Below are 23,868 nucleotides of genomic sequence, written 5' to 3'. Positions count from 1 at the left end.
TCCCAAGTTGCTGCGTTCTCTTCTACCAACTCAGTGACACCAAGATGACAAGGCAGACTCAGGTGTGCTCACTATGTTGTAGCCAATAACCCTAAAGGAAGAGTTACCAACCACACACAGTGCAAGAAGGAGGACAGCACTGAGGATCCGCACTGAGGAAAGCGGTTTACGGCAGCCTGCCAAAATGTTTATTTCCATAGCAAAGTAGAATTTGCATTTTTTTCTATATTTCCATTTAGCTCGGTGACTCGTTCAATGCGTTTTTGTGACCAAGGACCGCATTCCAAATTTTCTTAAGAGAAAGCAGAGTCCACTTGTTTGAACAAGTCAGCCGACACCTGTACTGGTTTGGCAGGACTGTCTCACAACCTGTAAACAATGAACTGCCAATAGGCTTGCTGCAGCACCAGGAAGGAAAACCGTGGTCTCTTGCCCATTGTCTTCACTGTCAGGAAACGTCTTCTGACACTTCTGTGTCGGTGCAGTAAGGCGAACAGAGTCAAAAACTGCTAACTCAGGAGAGTGATTAATATGCTACAAAGGGAGAAAGGAGGCCTTGATCTAAGCTGCTAGCTTCTTAAAAAGGGGATGGACTCCCCCTCCCGAGTGCTTTTACTAAGAAACCGTCTTCTCTTTCATGCCTCCGCCCCCAGCCAAAGACTAATGCTCTAAACATGAGTGAAATCACTCCAAAAATGCCCACCAAGGTTCCTAGGAACTTGGGGTTTAGATTTTGGTCCAAACAGCAATGAGAGGTGGTTTACCACCACCCTCAATAAAATGTAGTGAATCATTTCTTAAGACTCATCCTCTCACTTCTGGGTCAGAGCAGAAATTTCAAAACAGTTCTACTTCCTCCACGTTGGCATAGCTCCTTGCGTGCAGAGCAGCCCACGAATGGGGAGGTCGGGGAGGAAAACTCTGCCCCTCACTCACCAGCCCATTCCTCTCCATAGACCTCTTCCTAGAGAGATTCATAGGGCCGTGACTGGCCAGGAAGGCTACTGGGCGTCTTAACAGCACTAAACTTATAAATGACAAGAAATCAGTTCAAATGATTCTTCCTAATAATACCTCACCACGACCACCTCAGCCCCAAGTGAACCAGGAAGGGTAACACACAGCATATAATGCTAGGCTTGAAACGTAAAAGGTGATCAATTGTTAGTTGTCATTAGTGTGAATTACAGAGCCTGTTATGTCAGAACGCCTGCAAACAGGAGAAAAAGTGAGAAGTAATTGAGATTTTCAAGGGTTCTAAAAAGACCCTCCTCAGTCACAAAATACATTCTCTAACCCAACTGAATAACCCCAAATCCACCATTAGATGTTTATTTTTATTTCTCTTAAGAAACGTATACCTTTAAAGAAATAAACCTGAACCTCGCCAGCCTAAAGTATCTCACTGAATCCATAGATACTAAGCAGCCCATTTTACAGATGAGCAAACTGGGGCAAGGAGAGGGCAACTAAGTCACCCAAGTTCTTAGAAGTGGCTGAGCAGAAATTCCAACGAAGGCCCTTTGGTCCTAGATACATGCCCCTTCCCCATAGAATTCTGCCAGATACAAGCAATTGCATTCCTTCCAAAAGGGAAAGCTTTTATAGCCAGAGTGAAAGGGAGAAAAGAGAAAAGGAAAACATTATATAAATGGGAGGAGCGAAAGGGGCAGGGCATGATACAGAAAGGAGTGTCAGGAAACTCAATTTTAACAAAGGGCAGGCAGCCCTGCGGGAGACAGCTGGGCAATGTTCTCAAACCCACATCACACACAACCCTTAAATTATAGCAGCTACTCACTAGCCTGGTGCAAAGAGCATGTTTATATGCATAGAATATGTCCTCTATATCACTTTATAAGATAGAGAAAACTCAAGCTTAAATCTTTTTGCAATACTTTTAAGAGTGGTGGGGGGGCAAGACTTTCATGCATAAATTGTCTTCTCTAAGAATTTGAATACATTTATTTGGGGTAGACATTTGCTTTGAGTATGTTTGATAACCCTGGAAATTCAATAAACTTCTTTCCTTAGAGATTAACACAATGCTACAAAAAGTACTTCTGCGGGATAAAAAAACACCAGGAAAATTACTTAGCTCTCTTTGTGTGTGTGTGTGTGTGTGTGGTGTGTGTTTTTTTTTGTTTTGTTTTGTTTTGGGGGGTTTTTTTGTTTTGTTTTAACCGCATTTACTTTAATAACAGATCCTGGCAGTTGAGTCTCAATGGTATTCAGACTTTTCTAGGAGACTCCCATCTGGGTTCCAAATAATCAACATTTGCAACATTTGTAAGTGAACAGAATGTTGGTTCACAATATAGAGAAAAGGAAGACTGTTCTTTTAATGCCACTTATGACGTGGGGGGCAAAATAATTTATACAAGAAATCAGGAGTTAAGTAGACTACATTTAAAAAAAATAAAAGGAGATTAAACAGATGCTTTTAAAAGAAGAACACTACCATGGAGGCTCATGTGCTTGGTTAATGCAGCCAGAATGGACGATTCAACAGATTCCGAGACATTCTAAAGGAAGTCTCAAAAATGTGATTCCTGCGTGGTGTGACGAACAGTGCAATTACTACTAAGGATACTGATTAATGCTGATTGAGGATTTATGTTATGCATTTTATACACATAAGCTCATGCAGTCTCCCCAACAATCCTGAGGGAAAGAGATTATTGTTGTTGGGACCACTTTACAGAGAGGACACGGAGGCCAGGAACCATGAAGCCTCTTGTCTGAAGTAGTTAAGTGATGGCGGGGTGGGGATCACACGGATCCTTAGCTGGAGAGGGAAAAAAGAGATGGAAATATTCAAGAAAATCAGGAGAGCCTCCGACATAGAATTTAAGCTTACTGACATCAGAAGTATCCCTATTCCCAGAAAGACTGTGGCTAAGCCATCACTTGGAAGAGGATGTTACGATATAAAAATGTTAGTGGGACCACTGGACTCCTGACCGATTTTTTTATAAGGAAGAGAAAGGGCCAATGTCAAATATATAATGAAAAGAAAGCATGCATTTCTTTAAATCGCTCACACTGCCCTAAATATGTAGCAAGATAGGCAGAGCAAACATCAGTTTTCTCAAACTGGGACCCATATTTTTCATCTCAACCCAGCAGATAGATGTATAGACATGCAACCTGGTTTCTTTTCTAGTCCGTTCTATTATATTGTTTTGGTAATGTTGGCCCCAAACCACTAAAATTACTTCATAAACTCCTAAACGGTTTCAAGCCCCACTTAAAAAAAAAAAAAAGTACCCAGCTGGAAATTACAAGTTTCCAATGAAGCTATTCGTATTTTTAAAAACATTCATGCTTTTAAAGAGTAGGGGTCATGTAGACTTGCTAACTTTAGCAATTTTGCAATAGGCGCTGGGAACTGACCTAATACAAAAGTTTCTAAGGCAGGATCCCTGGAGAACTTTCAAAGGCCTCTGAACCTTCTGGAACCGGATCCAAAATTATGTGCATGGTCATCTCCATACTTGTATAAGGAGTGGGCTCATGGCTTTTACCTGCTTGTCGAATGAGGGGAACCCACAGGAGTTTGATATGTAAATGTATCTGTTTTGTGAGGGTCACCAAACCTGGCAACAAAACCATATAATACTTCTCCTGCATAGAAATAAAGTTAACATGCCAGGAGAGGAGAGCATCCCAACCAAGTTGCCCGGGAAAGTGCGCCACAGAACCAAGAGTAGCAATTCGGCTGAACGTACACAGGACATCCATAGGACATCCATTCGTTTACTCTGCAAAACCAAGTGCCCACCCAGGATGACTAAGGAGAGGGTCCCTGATATCCCTGATGTTCCAGTGCTAGGACACCATGGTTCTGAAATCTGCAAAATTGAATACTGTCACCTACCTATACTTCCTGCCTCCAACACAGAACCGGCAGAATGTTAAGATAATTACTTTTAGGGGTGTCTGGGTGGCTCGGTCGGTTAAGCATCTGACTCTTGGTTTTGGCTCAGGTCACGATCTCATGGGTCGTGGCATTGGCCCCGGAGCTGTGTGGGGTTCCATGTTCAGCAGGGAGTCTGCTCGAAGACTCCCTCCCTCTGCCCCTCCCCCACTTGAGTGTGCACACACGCATGTGCACTCTCTCTAATAAATAAATCTTTAAAAAAATAATTACTTAAAAAAAATCATTGCTTTATCACTGCTTTTTCCTAATTGTCAGCCAAAATATGTCAAGAAAAGGTTTACCACATGTAGACAATCATGAAATGACTGCATCTTCTTTTCATTAAAAAAATTTTTTTAACGTGGCCTTCTTCTCACTCTGTGGTTGGGCACAATTAGCCCTCTCACTGAAAACTCATCGAGGCGTCTTATCAGATCAAAGATGGTAAAATAATTGTGTTTCGGGACAAAGACAGCATTCCACTGGATGGAACACGTGTGCCATGTCCTGGGCCTGAGGTTTTCTCCCACAGGAAATGTCTTCAACTACAGAAAACGTCCGGCCTCTCTGACCCTTTGACTGCTCTGGGGAGGCAGAGTCACATACCTAGTTTAGGGGCATGACCCACACATGCCTAGCTCAAGCCCCGACTCCCCCCGTCTTTGGAATCTTCCAGGCCCCCAGAGAACCCAAGGTCTGACTTGCTCTAGATTATACAGTAGGTAACTCTAGAGGGCCCGCCTCATGGGAAGAGGCCTCCTTGTGCCCAGTGCTTGGTCTGCCTCGAACTCTGTTCCTGAATCTTGCTGTTGCTATACCTCTTTGTTACAACCCACACGTATCAGTAATAGAGGGGATCATCTGATCCCCATCTGCTCACTCCTCTGTCTCTCCCAACTGGTCTAGAACTTGCAGAGGGATAAGCACTTCTCCAGTCCCAACCAGCTCAGTCTTCTCCATTTCTGGACTTCGGGTGGGTTGACATGTCAAATACGATGCTTGACTCAGCTGTTAACTTCCCCATTTTAGATTACACATGCCTCCTTGATCAGACAACCATATCGCATATCCCCATTCTGATGCAGCTCCCACCCAGCAAAGCAGCTCCTGGAAACCAAAGCCCGTAGCCACAGACCCAGCGCAAGAGAGGATTTCAGAAAGAAGATACTTTCCTCTACGTTACTGCCCAGTGACAGAACTGATGGCAGGGTTGGGGAGTGCAGTTAGACAAGAATTTGGGCAGTTAGAGCTCCCAGGTCTTTGCAGAAAGAGTATTTTATTCTACTGCTCAGAGTGAAGTTCTAGAGTTAACAAATATTCAAGTGTGAGTATTCTGATATGCCCCCTAAGGCTAATAAAGTTGAGGATGAATTATCAATGGTTTAGTAGGTGGTCTACTGACTCTACTCTGCAGAGACAGAATAACTACCCAAGAACCCCAAACCAATGGTCTGTTTCCTACCAAGATTTGCTACTTCCGACTCTGATTAGCAACACCTGCCAATTTTGTCATGGTACATCCAACAACATTTCGTACTTAGGAAATAAATCCTTTGGGCTCTGAGGCTAGGAGAAAAGAGTTCCATATATACATCTACTTGTCCTTGTCTTGACAATGTGACTGGAAAGAAAAAAACCTGATTCAGCCTCGTTTCATATTCAGGATGTTTCCCGTGTGCGTTGGCATGACAAGGTGGCTTCCGGGATTTGAACCAAACTTTGTGTTCCTCAAGTGGCTTTGCCTCATTACATCAGCGTAAACATGGAAAGGTTTTTTGGTGGGTTTTTTTCTTCCTGCAGTTCTAATTTCTGCTGCTCTCCATGCTAAGTGAGCAGGTGGCAACCTAAATAAAACTTCCGTAAGAAGGGCGGATTGATAAGCAATAATAATGAAACCTCAAGTAGCTCAGCTGACACGGTATCTTGTCAGGTCCCTGCTTGCAATTTTTCAGGACCCTGCACCTAGAAGTGGAATTGCTGAGTCAAATGGTAATTTCATGTTTAACATTTTGAGGAAGCACTGAACTCTTTTCCACAGTAGCTGCCACATTTTTACATTCCCAACAGCAATGTACAAGGGTTCCAATTTCTTCACCAACATTTGTTGTTTTCCTTATTTTTTATTATTATTATTACAGCTATTCTACTGGGCATGAAGTGGTATCCCGTTGTAGTTTTGATTTGCATTTCCTCAATGACTAATGATGGTAAACATCCTTTCATGTGCTCATCGGCCATTTGTATGGCTTCGCTAGAGAAATGTCCATTTGCCCACTTTTTCAGTTGGGTTGTTTTCTGTGGTGGTTGTTGAGTTGTATGACCATTCATAACAGCCAAAAGGTGGGGACATAAATGCCCACTGACAGATGACTGGATAAATAAAGTGTAGTGTGTATATGTAATAAGGTATTATTCAGTCACAAAAAGGAATGAATGCCCGACCCATATTACATGAATGAACCTTTATGCTCAGTGAAAGAAGCCAAGCACAAAAAGACAAACATTGCATGATTCCACTTACATGAGAAATTGTCTATGTGGACGAATGAAGAATAGACATGGGGGTAGAGAGGCTGTTACTGTTTAATAGGCACAGAGTTTCTGTCTGGGAGGATGCAAAAGTTCTGGAAACAGATAGTGGTCATGGTTGCACAACATCACAAATGTCCTCAATGCCACTGAATTTTTCGCTTAAAAATGTTGAAAAGGGTCCATGCTTTGTGATGTCTCTCTTACCACACACCCAAAAAGGGCAGCTCAGTTTTGTTCACTTTAATTAGCCAAGGAAAAATATCCAGGACATTAAAAAAAAAAAAAAAAAAAAGCTTTGAGCAAGGACAGCTGAGTCAGTGGGCCCTGAGGCAGGTGTGAGCAGGAAAGGGCACGCAGGTGATGTGGTACTGGGCTCACGTGACAATCCCAGCTCCGCACGGCTGCGCATGCGATGGTTGGCGAATCCTTCAACCTCTCAGAGCTTCCTTGGCTACAGAGTTGAAGAAGAGCAAGAATGGCCCAGAAGGTTACTGTGGGGATACAGGAAGTTACCTACGTGAATTGCTCAGTGCAGGACCAGCCAGAGGAAACCCTCAGCAGCTATGTGCTGGCCTGCACCCCCTCCTAAGACTGCAGGCTTCTCCACATAATTGGAGCTCGGTCTAGACGTTGGCTTCGTAGTGTGTGTCATTCACCACGTTCCTCTGAGTTTTTTAAATATTTCATGAGAGGGGCGCCTGGGTGGCACAGCGGTTAAGCGTGTGCCTTCGGCTCAGGGCATGATCCCGGCGTTATGGGATCGAGCCCCACATCAGGCTCCTCCACTGGAAGCCTGCTTCTTCCTCTCCCACTCCCCCTACTTATGTTCCCTCTCTCGCTGTCTGTCTCTATCTCTGTCAAATAAATAAATAAAATCTTTACAAAATAAATAAATAAATAAATATTTCATGAGAGAATTCTGAAAGCAAGTAAAACTTGCTCCTTACATAACTCATAGGAAACCAAATTGGTGGAACTAAGTGTAGGAAAACATTAACTCTCCCTGACATCCTTCAGAAACTAACTCAGCAGAGGGGGGGAAAAAGAAGTCTAGAAGGAAATAGGCTGTTAAGAGTGCAAACTTCCAAAAGCAGGCCAAAGGGTAGTTTTCCCTGCCTTCTTTTTGCTTATCTATACGTTCTAGTCTTTCTGTAATGAATGTGCATGATCGTTTAAAAATACTAGAGAAAGAAAAGGCTCCCTGGCTGCTTCCTCCCATCCTCCATCACAGTCCATCCCTCCCTGTGTGTCCATCTGTCCCCGCCATGATGTACGGATGAGTCCAGCTCCCACATACAAAAGGTGTGCGTGTCCCGGGTATTTCCCCTCAGTCCTTACAAAAGTTAATGTGTTTGCTCCTCACAAGAGCTCTGAGGTGGACACCACCAACCCCCGACACACAGGGGAAGGAACGGAAGCCCCAAAAGGACAGTAACTTGCCCACAGACACTCCAGTCACGGTGAATAACACACACACCCACAGACACTCCGGTCATGATCTCCATCATGACGAGGCCAGAGAAGCCCAGGCCATATGGCTCCTACAGCCCCACTCTTAGCCTCAACACTCTGCCCTCTCCTAGATGTGGTCCCATGGTCGTCATTGCCTTGGTCTCTGTCACTAAGCACTGACTTTCCTGTCACCACTGCCACACTGTGAGACAGGAGCTGGGTCCCATGAATCTCCACTGGGAAGACCAACCCCTAGTCAGTCCTCTAGTACATCCACTGAACTGAGTTACTGTTCAGTGTGAAATTCCTTGCTCATGCAACATACAGGTCTCCATTTCTATTTCCATAAGGACGATAAGCAAAATCTGATAAATAGAGTGAAATTCATGGTTCTCCCGCAGAGCTCAGGCACGATTCCCTCAGCCATGAGGCAGTGAGCCAAATTTCTCTTCAGGGAAATTTGGGTTTGCAGGTGAAGTCCATGGAAAAGGAATGTACACTTTGGGCCTTCACAAAGTCAAGAAAGAATAGAAAAATAGAGAACAGAAAATTCATAGAGAAGCTAGCAATGATTTCAGATCTCATGATGTCCGTGTGCTGTAATGGAGACGACACTGCAGGATCCGTAGGCAGGAAACTGAGGGAACCCAGCCTCAGAACTGGTTAAATCCTCACTGGGGAGCAACATCAAAAAGACATGACTGCCCACTGACCCATGAGCTAGACCCCGGGCCCTCAGAGGCTCGTCACCCCCTCCCCTGTCCTTGGAATGTGGGTTCCCCTGGCCTTTCCCGCTCCCAGAGGCTGCTCCAAGGACACGGTCTGGAGATGGTGAGGGGGGCTGGGAACACCTGTGTGGTGCACGTGACTGAACCTGGGCAGGGCCTCTTTATCCATTTTCAAGATGCGGTGCGGGGGCGGGGATCTGTCCATCTTGCTTCTGCCCCAGACGAGCCTTGAGTCTGTATGCAAGTTCCCTTGTTTATTAAACCAGCCAGTCTGAAGTGGCCTCTTTCTTTGGTCTCTCCCTGGCCTCTAAGTACAGAGGCAGGTTTCCTATTACATCTGGGAAGCTCCCAGGAAGGGTTGTGAGCCAACCGTCTTACAATGGTTTAGTAGAGAAGAGAGAACTCTTTTTAAAACTCCAATATTGGGGCACCTGGGTGGCTCAGTCGGTTAAGCATCTGACTCTTGGTTTCGGCTCAGGTCATGGTCTCAGGGTCAAGCGATGGAGCCCGGTGCCTGGCTCCACGCTGAGTGCAGAGTCTGCCACTTGAGATTCTCTCTCCCTCTCCCTTTTGTTCTCTCTCAAAAAATAGATAAATAAATCTTAAAAACAAAACAAAACAAAAAACGTCCAAGACGGACTCCGGCCTAAGGGCAGAGAGACGGTGACCACAATGCCAATGATGACAATAACAAGAGAAGTTGACACTTGTGGGGACATGCTATAAATCAGACACTAAAGAAAGACATTAGTCTTTTTAACAGTTCTAGAAGGAAAGTACTTATCCCCAATTTATAAACAAAGAATCTAAAGAACAGAGAGTGTAAGTGACTTACCCAAGGTCACACAGCTAGTAAACAGTAGAGCTATGTTTTATTCTCAGTGTGGAGCTGTTAGACTTCTTTCAGATGACATCAGAGCTACCTCAGGGACCACCAGGGTGGCACAGTCGGTTGAGCATCTGACTCTTGGTTTCGGCTCAGGTCATGATCTCAGCAGGGTCATGAGGCTGAGCCCCGTGTCCATGCTCAGCACAGAGTCGGCTTGAGATTCTCTCTCCCTCTCCCGCTGCCCCTCCCGCTCAAACTCACATGCGTGCTCTCTCTCACTTCTCTCAAATAAATAAATCTTTTTTTTTTTTTTTAAAGCTACATCAGAATTCCGGGATTCCATCCACAGGGCCAGGAGGAGCAAAGAGATTTTTGCCATGAGCAAAGGGATTAAGTATTCAACTTCAAAGTGTGATGTTCATGCTGAAGATAAAGATTTGGGCTTGTTTCGGCTTCTAAGTAACAAAGTAGATTTCTAAGTCATTTCTTTGCTCCAATTATTTATCTATGTAAGGACCATTCCAGTAATGTCCCTGCCAACTAGCCCTCCTGGTACAAGGAAATACTGAATATCTATCCCACAATCATATATAAGAACAGAGGATCTTTCTGCTATATTTGCACCAAGGTAAGCAAAAACCACATCGACACTGTCAAATTAAAGAAAAAAAGTACTTTTTTGCAGTTCAGTACGATTATATAAGCATCCTGGAAGGATACATTCTTATGGGGTGTGCTTTTAGAATTTTCTCCAAAGGGCCTTCCTCTAAAGTAATACATAAACATTTATCTTTTATCTGCAGACATACAGTATCTTTCTACTTTGTAAGTCATAAAGAGAGACCAGGAAACAGTGGGTGCAAGGGGTCACATGGAGGAGGCATTCAAAGAACCCATACTTCTCAAAATTTTTCCATTATACTGTTTATTTCCACATGCAATTCTAAATAAAGGCAATGTTTCACTGTAAAATCAATAGCATACTTTATACTGGCATTGGGGAATTTTTAAAAAATAGGCCTAAGGTCTCTATTTAAAGTGAAAAGAGCCCATGCTTTTGCAAACCAACTATGTATCATGCACCATTCTTGTGTCCTCCCAAGGCCTGCCATGCAGTGTCCGCCTGAGGAATGACCCAACCCTCAGGGCAGAAGCACTGTGGCTCCGTCTATAAAATACTCTGACATCAGCTGGAGCCAGATCCTTGACTCCCTCCCACAGGTTAGCAGGTGAATTCTCTACCTATTAATGACATGACCAGAACACTTTCTCCTTTGGTTTTTTTTCTTCTGTTCCATTTTTTACATCAATGCCCTCATTTACCAGAAATGGACTCGAGCACCTTCTTCTGGGGAGAGACGTGGCTCTCTCCTGCCTTTCTCTTGTTCCAGTTCCCCTGAGGGACTTTCTGGAGTGAGACATTTAGGATGAAGGGGATGTCCCAGGGCCCTAAATGAGAATTACCTATTACCAGCTTGGAAGGTGGCTGAAATTAACAAAGAAACTCCCTCCCTCACTGCATACCAAACCAAAAAGACAGGGAAAAGAGCCAACAGCCTTACCCATCCACTCTTCCATCCTTCCATCCACACCATGACACCCCAGATAAGCCACAATAAACCGTAGGAACCCATGACCCAGAAATGAACAAGTCCTCTGCAATGATCATATGGAAAAAAGCTAGGTCTCCAGATCTCAGGATATTCCCCACTCCCTGCAGATGTGCATAATAATGCACTTCCCACCAGGTAATACTTGCCAAGTATTTAAGAAGCCAGATGAAAGGCATTGGTGAAATGCAAAATGCCTATTAGTGCTGGGCCCACAGGCTGTCCCTCTATGTTCTCTGCAGTGGTGATTAAAGCACTGGGCCTTCCACCCCTTCCCTACCTTCCAGTGATGTGAGGTTTAATTAATGTGCACTTGGGGTTTTAAGATCCCTAGATGAAAAGGGGACCAGATGTGAAAGTTATTATTATTCTGTTCAAAGTCCACTGGTAAACTAACATCTGTGGACAAATTTACTGCATGCCACTTAAAACGGGCTAACAAGGGTCAAACACCAAAAAAACCTCAGGTTTGGATTTTTGAAAGGCTCAGAGACCTGCCAGCTGTGTGCAGGCTGTGATTTAGGTGGCCCGCCTGTCAGGGAGACCGGAACACACCGGACACGTGCTTCACCTCTCTTGGAATGGAGACACCAGATCAGCAGCCAGCCAGGGGACGGGGGGGGGGGGGTGATGTCATGGAAAGAGTCCAATCTGGTTACAGGCAAGAAGGGGGCTCCGGGAGGCAAAACAGGGCCAAATGGAGGGAGTGGGATTTTTCTGTTTTGAAGGTAAACAAAACACAGGGCTGCAGAGAACCCTACTTTATCTTTGATTTTTAAAAAAAAAAAAAAAAAAGATTTATTTATTTATTTTCGAGAAAAAGAGAGCAGGAGGAGGGCAGAGGGAGAGATACTTAAGCAGACTCACCGCTGAGCGTGGAGCCGGTTGGCTGCGGGGCTCGATCCCAGGACCCTGAGATCCTGACTGGAGCTAAAATCAACAGCAGGGCGCTCAACCAACTGAGCCACCCAGGCGCCCCTTTTTGAGCATTTCTGAACTCATTATAGAACTCATCAGCTAACGACACTTGCATGAGGAAAGTCCCTTTTCTCACTAACTATAAAGAAAGAGATCTGTGCTTACAAAAGTTAAAAAAAAAAAAAAAGAAAGAAATACTTATTAATGAAGCTCCAACAGCACCAGTGGGATCAGGGCTGCGTGAGCAATACCGCAATCATCACTGCTCAGACTTAGGGGTGACTAGAGGCCACAGGGTCGAAATGAGCTGTGTCACCTACTCTCACAGAGAGCCTCCTGAAATCTCAATCAGATCGTGTCTGATGGCAACCACACCCACAAGCCTCCAAAGGCGTCCCCTCCCACCAGCAGTCCTCCTGGCCCCACCCCTGCCACCCTCCTCCTGGCCTCCACCTCCAGAATGCTCTCCAGAATGCTCTCACCACCGGAGCCCCAGCAGTCTCCAAGCTACTTCTCCTGCAGGTCAGGCCCCCTGCTTCTATGCAGATCACTCTGGCTGTTAAAAAAAAACCTCACTTCCTCAACCCCTTAGCATCTTTGCTCTAAAGTCACCCCTTCGGCAGGCCTTTCCTCCCCACCCACCCCCACCCAATCAAAAGTGCAAAGTGCAAACTCCCGCCTCTTCCTGGCCCCTTCCTTGCTTCTTATTTCCCTACCGCACTGATAACCTGCCAACATACCCCATGTTTTAGCCACCTGCCCACTGTCTGTCTCCTGCCCCCAAATGCCAGTTACACATACAGATTCTTCTTTCTGGGTCTGTTCACTCCTATAGCCCCGGAACCTAGAAGTGGCCAGGCATAAAGGGAAGTGCTCAATACATATGTGGTGAAGGCCTGAGTGGTGACTTCAGAAAAGTGACAGACAACCTGCAAGGAGAAACACTGGTGTAAACTTCCAGAAAAATCTATGTTCATGTGCCCTGTGCACACGGCTCCCCTGGCAACTGTCTAGGGAAAGGCAACAAGATCAAGGCAGGAAAGGATGATGTCTGCTCTCCAGGCCATAGTATTTTTAAATACTACCAGAGTCAACTCCTCCCCGCCATGCCCAGCGCAGGAAAAGCTCCACTACTGTGGAATCTACCAAAAGAGTAAGTTCATCAAAAACTGCATCCTTAGGACCAACAACACTGGCACAACACAGGATCAGAGGGAAAAAACAGGAACTTGAAGTCAATGCTTTCCTAGTTAGGAAGCCGCCAGGGAAGATTCCCCAAACTCATCATACCCCAGTTCTCTGAACATCAGAGCCTCCTTCCTGCTCCATAAGGAGTCCTCCGTGCTGTCCGCCAGCTGCCGCCCAAGCAGAGCGGCTGCAAAGGACTTCGAGAAGGAATCTTGGTCAAGAGACCTTTTACTGGACACCATGAAGGGAATTCACAGCTCTTTCCTCAATTCTGGCTTGTATGTTATCACTGTTGTTACATAGATTTTATCTGATAGAGTAGTTTAAGGTTCACAGCAAAATGAGAATACAGAGTTCTCGGGTCCCTCCTGCCCCCACACCCATACAGCATCGTCCATTATCAACACCCCCACCCCCGACAGATGGGTACATCTCTGATCCTCGGTGAACCTACATGGACACATCATCACCCCACATCCATAGTTTGCATCAGGGGTCACGCTTGGCGGTGTACATTCTGCAGGTTTTAACAAATGTGTAAGGACATAACACCCACCGCTCTAACAATCATACAGAGTAGATGCATTGCCCTTAAAATCCTGTGTTTGGGCTCTTAATCCTGTTCACCCCTGCCTCCCTCCACCAAGTTCCTGGCAACTATGCCCTTTTTCCTGTCTCCATAGTTTTGCCTTTTCGAGAATGCCACAGTGTTGAACTGCACAATGCGTACTTTATAGATCACCTCCCTTCAGGTGCTTCCGTGGCTCTCTTGCTAGCTCATTCCTGTTGCATGGTGGATAACATTCCATCGTCTAGATAACCATAGTTTATTTACTTCTCCCTTCACCTCCTGAAGGGCATCTTGGCTGTTTCCGGGTTGGGGCAATTAGGAAGAAAGGCGCTGTAGACACCTGTGGGTGGGGTTTGGTGCACGTGTTGTATGATTTCACCAGCATTTTAGGAAGCAAAACGATAGAGAGAGAGAAATGGAAAGCACAACCTTCAGGAGGTAAAGACCAAACAGGCTCCATACTCTTCCGGAAAGTCCCTCTCTCCAAGAATCTTTTCGAAAAACGACATTGTCAAAGAAGTCTGGTTTTAGTTGGATACGTACATGAACCCATTCCCTACACTCTGGTTTTCCCAAGCACTTGGAGTGGATTTATAAACTCGGAAATGTAAAGTGTTTTGAGTATTTTCTTCTGTCCCTATTCACGAAACCTGTCTGTGGGACTTCGTTGTCCGTTCCATGACCCTTAGCCCATGTTTCTCAACGGGAGCCACTAGCCTGTGACTTCCGCTGAGAGCCATCTCCATGCCTGAATTCCACGAGCCTCTCCCCGAGTGCAGCACACGACAGGTGCCAAACAAACTGTTCACTGGGAAATGCGTTTCGAACATTCAACAAGTATTCAGCCAAGATCATGACAAATTTTAAAACAAAGGTTCATTAAAGTCCCTGCACAGGTACTGAAATTATTTAGGAAAGTTAAGTATCCATTCAACCGATTCCACCAAAATCCACTTCAGGTTACTGCACAAAAAGGATAAGAAATGTGGGCATCTAAGTCAGATAGCTCCATGTCTTGGAAAAAGGGGAACTCACCACATCAAAACACAGACTGCGGGTCATCAGGCCGAAACTGCTCAAGGGACTACCAGCCAATCTCTCAGGGGAAACGTGATGAAAGATGATATCTAAGAACCGAAACGTGTTTTAAGATATGCTACACCAGAAGAAACCATTTTCTCAATTATTTCTTACATCAAAATTCATTGTCAACATTTCTAAAATCGAAATGCATTCCCAGTGTCAAGGACCCCACATTACCATCCTGCTCAGAACTGGGAATCCCCAATGATGCCATGCCAGCTTGAAATTATCAAATCAAATCACGAGGCATTTTAGCAGCCCTTCCATTTTTCTTTGTACATGTAGACATTTACACAATGTCTACTGCAGGCTGACATTTTGCAGATGAATTCCCCACATCCTGTATTTACCACATTCAAAGTATTCCTGGGCATTCCCACCCACTCCCATTTGTGAGTTAAAAAGAGAACCGGAGAAGGCCAGATGGATAAAGAGACAGGGGTCACCTGAACTAAGGCTCTCCCTTGTGGGATTGCAATCTGATTTCAAATTACAGAAATAAGAGGCTGGCGACCTGAATTTAAATGCCAACTTGATGTACTCTTGAGAAGATGGAAATATTTAACATTCAGATCTGCTTTTTGCTTTCTTTTAACTATATGGTCCCAATGAAAAAGTCATCCACATATAATGTATCCAATCACTGAGAAAAAGCACGCATACGCTCCTATGTTCCCTTTACCCGGCTAGCAACAAAATGGTGTGTTTTCTCATTTTGTTTAATTTCTCTGCTGCTGAAAATTACTTCCAGATTCTGTCTCTTCTTTAGTTTCCATTTTTGTCCTACATGAAACCCCCTTTTCCTGGAGTAAAAAGGAAAGAGAGGGAAGAAAACACAACCATGGGGTGACACAATGTTTTAAGTAGAACACCAAAAATATAAAATGCAGCCACAGCAACTGGGTCTAAAAGAAACACATTTAAATAAATAGTATAGTAATATCAAGTTAAAAGTTAAGTCCTGATATATAATACCTCTATCACAGGCTCTGACTGCCCTACAGGAAGAGATTTCCCGCACATCCCAAGGACCCTGACTGCGTCATTTGCTGCCCTGACAACTAGCGCTCCTGATGTCAGACAGTTAGGAAGAGCATGTCAAAAACACTGGATCACTGGACCTCTAGCCTGGAGCTCTTCCCTGCTTCCCATTTTATTATATAAACATTGGCCAATAACGATAACCATTTTGCTTAAACACAAATGACTGCACTTACTTACCTCCCTCACCTAATTTAAAAAAAATAAAAACACAGAAACGGATCATTCACCAAAACAGAAAAATCGCTATGCCCCTAGGCAAGAGACAGCTTCCAGCAGTACCAACATCGACACTGGAACCACCCAAAAAAACCTTCAAACCACCACCAAGGAACTCAGTAATAAAACTCCCACACTCATATTCATGCTATTTACATGATAATTAAACTCACCCTCCAAGGACCTCAAAAAGAGTCCATTGGTTGGTTAGATCTTCTCATGACTAAATGGCCCATCAGGCATCAGCACAAACTGGATTTCTCCAAATGTTGAAAAAAATGGAACAGCCCCAGAATAGCCACACTTGTGTTGAGCACAGCATAACGTATAGATTTGTTGAATTACTATGTTGCACACCTGTAACTAATGTAACATTGTGCGTCAGCTATGGCTCAATTTTTTAAAAAATTAAGAAATTAAAATTTAAAACCTTTTAAAAATTAAGATAAAAAAGAAGTACAACAGAAAGACATCCACATTTCATGTCTGCCCTTGATTTCTTTTTTTTTATAAAGATTTATTTATTTATTGGAGAGGGGAGGGGCAGAGGGAGAGGGAGAGAGAAAAGCCCCAAGCAGACTCCCCACTGAGCACAGAGCCCCACACGGGGCTCGATCTCAGGACACGGAGACCATGACCTGAGCTGAAATCAAAGAGTCAGACGTTCGGGGCGCCTGGGTGGCATGGCAGTTGGGCGTCTGCCTTCGGCTCAGGGCATGATCCTGGCGTTATGGGATCGAGTCCCATATCAGGCTCCTCCGCTATGAGCCTGCTTCTTCCTCTCCCACTCCCCCTGCTTGTGTTCCCTCTCTCGCTGGCTGTCTCTATCTCTGTCACATAAATAAATAAAATCTTAAAAAAAAAAAAAAAGAGTCAGACGTTCAACCCACTGAGCCACCTGGGTGCCCGTCTCTGGTTTCCTAAAAAGAAAGAAATACTATAGATCCACTGACAGTTCTAGCAACACAGGAAAATGAGAAATGGGAAGAGTCACAGAGGCAAGGGGTCGCTGGGAGTGCCAACTGCCCAGGCGGCTACCTGGACTAGCCATGAGGGGGCTGTATCCTCTCTACCTCTCTCTGCCTCCATTTCGTCAGCTGTTGAGACTGGTATGATTAAACAGCTCACTGGGTTATGGAGAGGATTAAATGTGGTTAATACAGGTTAAGCATTTAAAACCATGTCGGGCAGAGAGTAAGCTCTTAATACGCAACAGAAATTAGTAATATCAGTAATAATTTGCCCAATCATTCCACCATTCCACTGCTGAATGGCTCATGTCCCAACCCTTCAAATGCACCAAACTTCTAGACGATAGCTCTCATGTGGCCCATTAACTTTCCCACGGCCTATTCTCTTCTTCCTTCTACACTGAAAGCTCCTTGAGGGAGTGCGAGCTGTGTGTCACACCGCACAGAGTCCCCCTCAGACACCTCCAACGATGACACCCAGAGCCACCTGATGAATGGCTCATTGAAGTAACGAATAAATGAACTCGCCATCCTCCCCCTTCTCGTTAATATGAAGCCTAGAACCTAGATATCTCTGTGTTAACTTGAGTATATCACCTTACTTTGGTGTATTGGGACTTCTGTAAAAGCATTAGAAAAATAAATAGCAACTGTTATTATTACCCAGAGGCTAAAATCAGAAAAGCTTTCAATCAACCCTTGTGGCTTTTGGCTTCTCCACTTTTGACAGAACTCCATGCGTCCTTTGCATGTAGGCAACTGTAATTACCTCCAGTGTTCCCTCTAAAACTAAAACCACCAAAAAACCACTTGATTGTCACATACTGTCATCTCTGGATTTTTCTTTCAGGCACGATTCAGCTGCCTCACACACGCCCTGTCTGGGTGTTCTTCATTACCATGCTTCCTGAAATTTCCATCAAAGCCTTCAGTCCCCCATTGCACAGACTGATGCTGCTTGACCAGACAAGAGTCCCACTGACAAGTGGGACTGCTCTAGCTCGACTCTCCTGGGATTTCAGGTACTTTCACCTCAGCCTCTAGCAAAGCTAACCCAGTCCTCTGGAATGAATTTTCTTTCTAGCTCTGAAAGTAATTAGCTGCAATCCCATCACTTTCTTCACGACCCCCACACCCCCCCACCCCAGACCATTCACGTTCTCTCACAAGAAAACAGAACTTCACGAAGCATCAATTAGGAGCAGAGAGAAAAGGCTCTGCTCTGAGCCAACTGGCTTCTTTCCAAGCTAAACACACTTAGGTAAACCAGACTCCATTATTGCCCCAGCCTGTGGATGGACCAGGGCACCCAGGCTTTCTGGAGTTAAGCTTTTGTTTACCTGCTGTCAAGTAGGCATTTCCCAGGCAGCCTCTCCTCCTGTGGAGACTGGCTGCAACCACCCTACCCCCCACCCATGCTACCAAATGTGACATCAAAGGAGCCTCCCGAGTGGCCATCTGTCCCTGCCATGCCAATGTTTATGCAATGTGGGCAAGAGTGGGACAGAAGAGCCAAAGGACCCAGGGCCTCCTGCTGCATCCGACCCGAGCACCAACATCTCCGTATGGGCTACAGAACAAGACAGTGACAAGAAAGTCCTCAGTCCAGCTAAAGAGGCTCTTTTTTTTTTTTTTTTTTTTTTTTTGAGGAGAGAGAGAGAGAATGAGGGAGGGAGAGAGCATGAGAGGGGGGAGGGTCAGAGGGAGAAGCGGACTCCCTGCTGAGCAGGGACTCCCCCCCCAACGTGGGACTCGATCCTGAAACTCCAGGATCATGAACTGAGCCGAAGGCAGTCACTTAACCACCCAGGGGCCGAGGCTCGTTCTTCTTAAACAGAAGGATAAAACTATTTTAACTTTCTTGAGGGTGTTCAAAGAATGGGCTTGATATGTTTCCCCTGCGGATAGGTATCTGTGCATGTGCGTGTGTGTGTGTGTGTGTGTGTGTGTGTGTAGGTATCTAAAAATAAAATCAGATCCCTAATCTTGCACTTTTTCTAATATTGGACACCCCATTCACCAAAAGTCCCACCTAAACATGGAATTTCAGGTAATACTGACTTTAACAAATTCACAGGCAGTTAAGTGCTAAGGGGAACTAGCTAAGGTAGAAAAGGAGTAAGTCAGAAGAGAACCCAGGAGTCTCAGAATTCTAGAATAATATGACCATTAGAATCATCATCTAAACACCTGTTTACATCTCGGAAGACTGGTGGATTCAGAAGTCAATTAAAACACCACTCAAATCCAGGGTCGCCACAATGTGTGATTTCAGTGAAGTCATGTGGGTTCCACCAAGTGGACTTGGAGAGGAGAATGGCCATCCCACGGTAGCCATGGGGATCTGTCATTACTCTGCTAAGAAGACTTAGCAGAATGCCAGGCGCGGTGCATGCGGTCTCTTTCCCTCTGCATCTTCAGTTCTGGATTAACCCTCCTTCCCGGACTTAATGGTGGGGGCACACCCCGGAAGCAAAGTATGTGTGAGCTGGCCAAAGAGGGGAGGTCACCAAGGACAGGTGGCCGGCCACCAGCAAAATTCAACACGCTGACTGTGCTGGGGGACATCTTTGTTATCCTTCAAATGGGTGGGGAGGCAGGGAGACACTAGACATGTTTCACCCACTATTCACATGAAGCTTGTCAAACTGCATCTCAGGTATTGGAAGAAAACCCACTTATTCATCACATAAATCTGCTTACATTCCCCCGGTGGGGAGATGGCTAGCCACCGTGCTCAAAGCCAAGAGATAAGACATCCACTCTGTGACTGAACTTGAACAGCTGTGGAGGGAAAATGCACACACAGGCTCACACAGAAATGGGCTACCAATTTTTAGATTCGTCCTTTTTTTTTTTTTTTTCAATTTTGTCCTTTGACCACATTATTTCCCTTCATTCACAGAACCTGGAAACAACCTTGGCATTTCTTTGGACAGCTCTGACTAGGTTTTGATTAATCCCCAAAGAATCAAGCCACTGAACACTTACTCTGTGGTTCAGGGCACACAATCGTAGCTCTCCAGGATTTATAATCAAACCAGGGGGAAGAGAAGAGATACAGCAGCCCCCCTCATCTGCGGGGGTACGTTCCAAGACCCCCAGTTGGATGCCTGAAACTGGGGACAGCATCAAACCTTATCTACACTATGTTTTTTCCTATACGTATGTACCTATGATAAAGTTTACCCTATAAATTAGGCATAGTAAGAGATTAACAATAACTAATAAGAAAACAGAACAATTATAATGCTATACTGTAATAAAAGGTATGTGAATGTGGTCTCTCAGAAGATCTTACTGTACTGTACTTACCCTTCTGCTTGTGCTGACGGCAGATGATAAAATGCTGACGTCATGAGATGAAGTGAGGGGAGTGACGTGGGCACTGTGATGTAGTGATAGGCTACTAGTGACCTTTTATTTATTTTTTATTATTATGTTCAATTAGCCAACATAGAGTACATCATTAGTTTTTGATGTAGTGTTCAATGATTCATCAGTTGCATACAACACCCAGTGCTCATCGGAACACCTGCCCTCCTTAACGCCCATCACCCAGTTATCCCATCCCCCAACCCCTTTCCTTCTGTAACCTGTTTGTTTCCCGAGTCCAGAGTCTCTCGTGGTTTACTAGTGAACTTCTGACAACACGTCGGAAGGAGGATCCCCTCCTTGTGGACCGTGACTGACCATCAACCATGGGTAACTGAAACCGTAGGTAAGGGGAGACCACTGTCCAAGGCAACATCTGACAAATACTACTGGTTCTAAAGGGGGAAAGGACAGTAGGCTGGGACAGACTGAAAAGGAGGCGAGGAGGAAGTGGGCTGGCCTTGATGCTGAAGGAGAGCTGGTAAGAGGTCATCTTAAGAGGGAAAATGAGTGGACAAATGCCCAGAAAGGGGGTCAGTAAGGCTGACTAGGGGAACAGCCTGTGGTCAGCTGCGCAGTCGCTCATTACAGCGGGTCATTCTAGAACACCCCATGACAGTCACTCTAATGCACGCTGAGGCAAACATACATTAAAGGACAGGCAGCCCTGCCTCGGAGAAACACAAGGGAGCATTCTGGTTAAGAGCACAGACCGTGGGGGAGCCTGGGTGGCTCAGTCGGTTAAGCGTCTGCCTGCGGCTCAGGTCATGATCTCAGGATCCTGGGACTGAGCCCCACGTGAGCCCTCTGCCCCTCCCCCTGCTCATGCTTGCTTGCTTGCTCTTGTTCTCTCTCTGTCTCTCTCAAATAAATAAAATCTTAAAAAAAAAAAAAAAAAGCACAGACCCTGGAGCCAGGTGATGGGGCTCCAAATGCTAGCTCCCCACTTTCTAACTCTGTTGCTTTAAATGAGTTTCTAAAGACAGCAATTAGAATTCGTTTATAGAGAACACTAATTTAGGGAGAAGGGAAGGAAGCCACAAGGGGTCTCTGGAAAGAGGACAGAGAGGACATCTCAGAATTGTCCTAAAACCCACATGAACACCCCCCCCAGGTTAGTCCTGACTAAGCACTGCCCTGGAGGAACAGGGGTTCCTTGAGGACAAGGGGGGTCAGGCCCTGAGGGCAGCCCACCCGCACAGAAGGAGTTGCAGGGGAGTGAAAGCAGAGGAAGGGAGCAAACGCGCAGGAAAGGTGAGTGGAGCAGGTAGGGCAAAGCGCGGACAGCCTGTGCTCCCAGGGGCTCACTGTGGTTTTATCATTATCGTGCAGTTATCATTTCTATCATTTTTTTGCCCCCTGAAGAAGGCAAATAACCCAATTATGATAATACCAGGTGATGTGAATCCTGAGAGGGAGGTCTCCAGGCTGCCGTGAGCCTGCAGAGAAGGGAGGGGCAGAGGCTGTCGGTCTGGTTCCAGAACAACAGGTAAGACCAGCACCACAAGTCGTGGCAAGACCCGCAATGCAGGGCCTGCAGCGCGGCTGGGAGACTGGCTGGGAGACGGGAGTGCGGGGGTATGGAACACGGTGGGGAGGCTGCTCAGAAAATTAAAAACAGAACCACCGTGTGATCCAGCAAGCCCACTGACGGGGATTTCAAAGAAATGAAAGCCTATCTCAAAGAGCTATTAGCACCCCCGTGTTCACTGCAGCACTAGTCACAACAGCCAAAATGCAAAATCCGCCCCAATGTCCGGCACCAGGTGAAGGGGGGAGAACTGCAGGGCAGACACACAACGGAATATTAGTCAGCCTTTAAAAAGAAGAAGTCCTGCGACATTGCGACGACGTGGATGAACCCTGAGAACGTTCCACTGCGTGAAATGGGCTAGTCACGGGCGCCTGGGTGGCTCAGCCAATGAGGCGTCTGCCTTCTGCTCAGGTCATGGTCCCAGGGTCCTGGGATCGAGCCTCACATCGGGCTCCCTGCTCAGCGGGGAGCCTGCTTCTCCCTCTCCCTCTGCTCCTCCCCCTGCTTGTGCACTCTTGCTCACTCGCTCTCTCAAAATAAAATCTTTTTTAAAAAGGAACGAAAGAAAGAAGCTAGTCACAGAAAGACAAATGCCACAGGATTCCACTCATATGAGGAATCGAAAACCATCTAACTCGTGGGAGCAGAATGGGGCTCGCCGGGAGCAGGAGGGAGGGAGAATGGGAAGCCGCTCATCACTGGGGACAATATTTCAGTTATGCCAGATGATCACGTTCTGGAAAGCCACCATAAGACACTGCACCCATAGCGCCTCACGCTGTGCTGTACGTTTAAAAATCCGTTAAGAGGGTAGGTCTCAGGCTAAGTGCTCTTAGTACAGTAAAGTCAAAAGAAAACAACGACATGGTGAGGGGACGGTGCTTCAGGAAGCATCTGTGATTCCTCCTGTCCACCAAGTCAGCAGTCACATATGCAGGGTAGACACACAATGGAATATTATGTTCAAATATACATAGTTTGTTCAAATTCTGGAGCGGCCAGCCTACTACCAAACCCTGGTACAGGGTGAAATAGTGCAGCGTGCTACCTAATAACAAGGCTCGGGTGGGTTTGTTCATGGGAGGAAGGCAAACCTGAAAAGAATAACTGCAACTCTGCAGAGTTATAAAGGCCCTTTTGATCTAAATCATTCTCCCCCCAGGAAGTAAATGAGGATTGACATGCCACTGTCCCCACCTGGCAGAAGGGAAATTAAAGTACACACAGCCCTCCTTGCTAACTCACACCACACCAGGAGGTAGCATTATTTCTTTGCCCTGAGTGCCTGTAATGCTGCACGTTTACTGCGTGATTTTTCCAGTGGGAAGCTCCTTGCCTACCATGCCTGGAAGATGCCAATCTGAGCACAGCGGTGAGGGCTCCCTGCAATACTCCCCGATAACCAAACCTAGCGCACCGTTTAGACAAAGGTTCACCTGCCTGTTAGAAGTAGCATGAGCTCAGGGCGCCTGGGTGGCTCAGTCGGTCAAGCGTCTGCCTGCAGCTCAGGTCATGATCCCTGGGTCCTGGGATCCAGTCGGACAACTTGCTCCCAGCTCAGCAGAGAGCCGCTTCTTCCTCTCCCCCCTGCTCGTGCTCTCTCTCTCAAATAAATAAATAAAATCTTTAAAAAAAAAAAAAAAAACAGTAACATGATCTCACGTCCGACAGCCACCAAAAAAACCCATTCTGATACCAAGTTTCCCCTGCCGCAGTCCAAAACAATTCCTTCTTCTCCTTTCCGGGTATCATGAGGGCAGGCAAAAGATGCCAGGAAGACAAAGGTAGGAAGATCATGACCCTGTGAAGTTTCTGAAATAATCTCATCTGAGAATCAATGGGAATCTTCTTCCTCATGAGTCAAGGCACAAGGAATCAAGGCAAACCAGTGGTCA

The 23,868-nt window shown here is 45.7% G+C and overlaps 1 protein-coding gene across 8 annotated transcripts in view; it reads right to left on the bottom strand.

Moving 5' to 3' along the window:
- The window catches only part of TIAM1 (TIAM Rac1 associated GEF 1), a 371,077-nt gene that overhangs the window by 164,714 nt on the left and 182,495 nt on the right, over window positions 1-23,868 (bottom strand). The window contains exon 2 of one of the 8 annotated variants that reach the window (XM_034656398.1): window positions 14,786-14,877. The exons of the other annotated variants lie outside the window; for them this stretch is intronic. The gene's annotated coding sequence lies outside the window, so the exon portion shown is untranslated. The remainder of the gene's footprint in view (window positions 1-14,785; window positions 14,878-23,868) is intronic. 8 annotated transcript variants of the gene reach the window in all.

The sequence above is a fragment of the Ailuropoda melanoleuca genome, chromosome 1, assembly GCF_002007445.2.
Source record: "Ailuropoda melanoleuca isolate Jingjing chromosome 1, ASM200744v2, whole genome shotgun sequence".
NCBI classification, from domain to species: Eukaryota; Metazoa; Chordata; class Mammalia; order Carnivora; family Ursidae; genus Ailuropoda; species Ailuropoda melanoleuca.
This window is presented reverse-complemented; position numbering and strand designations above follow the sequence as displayed.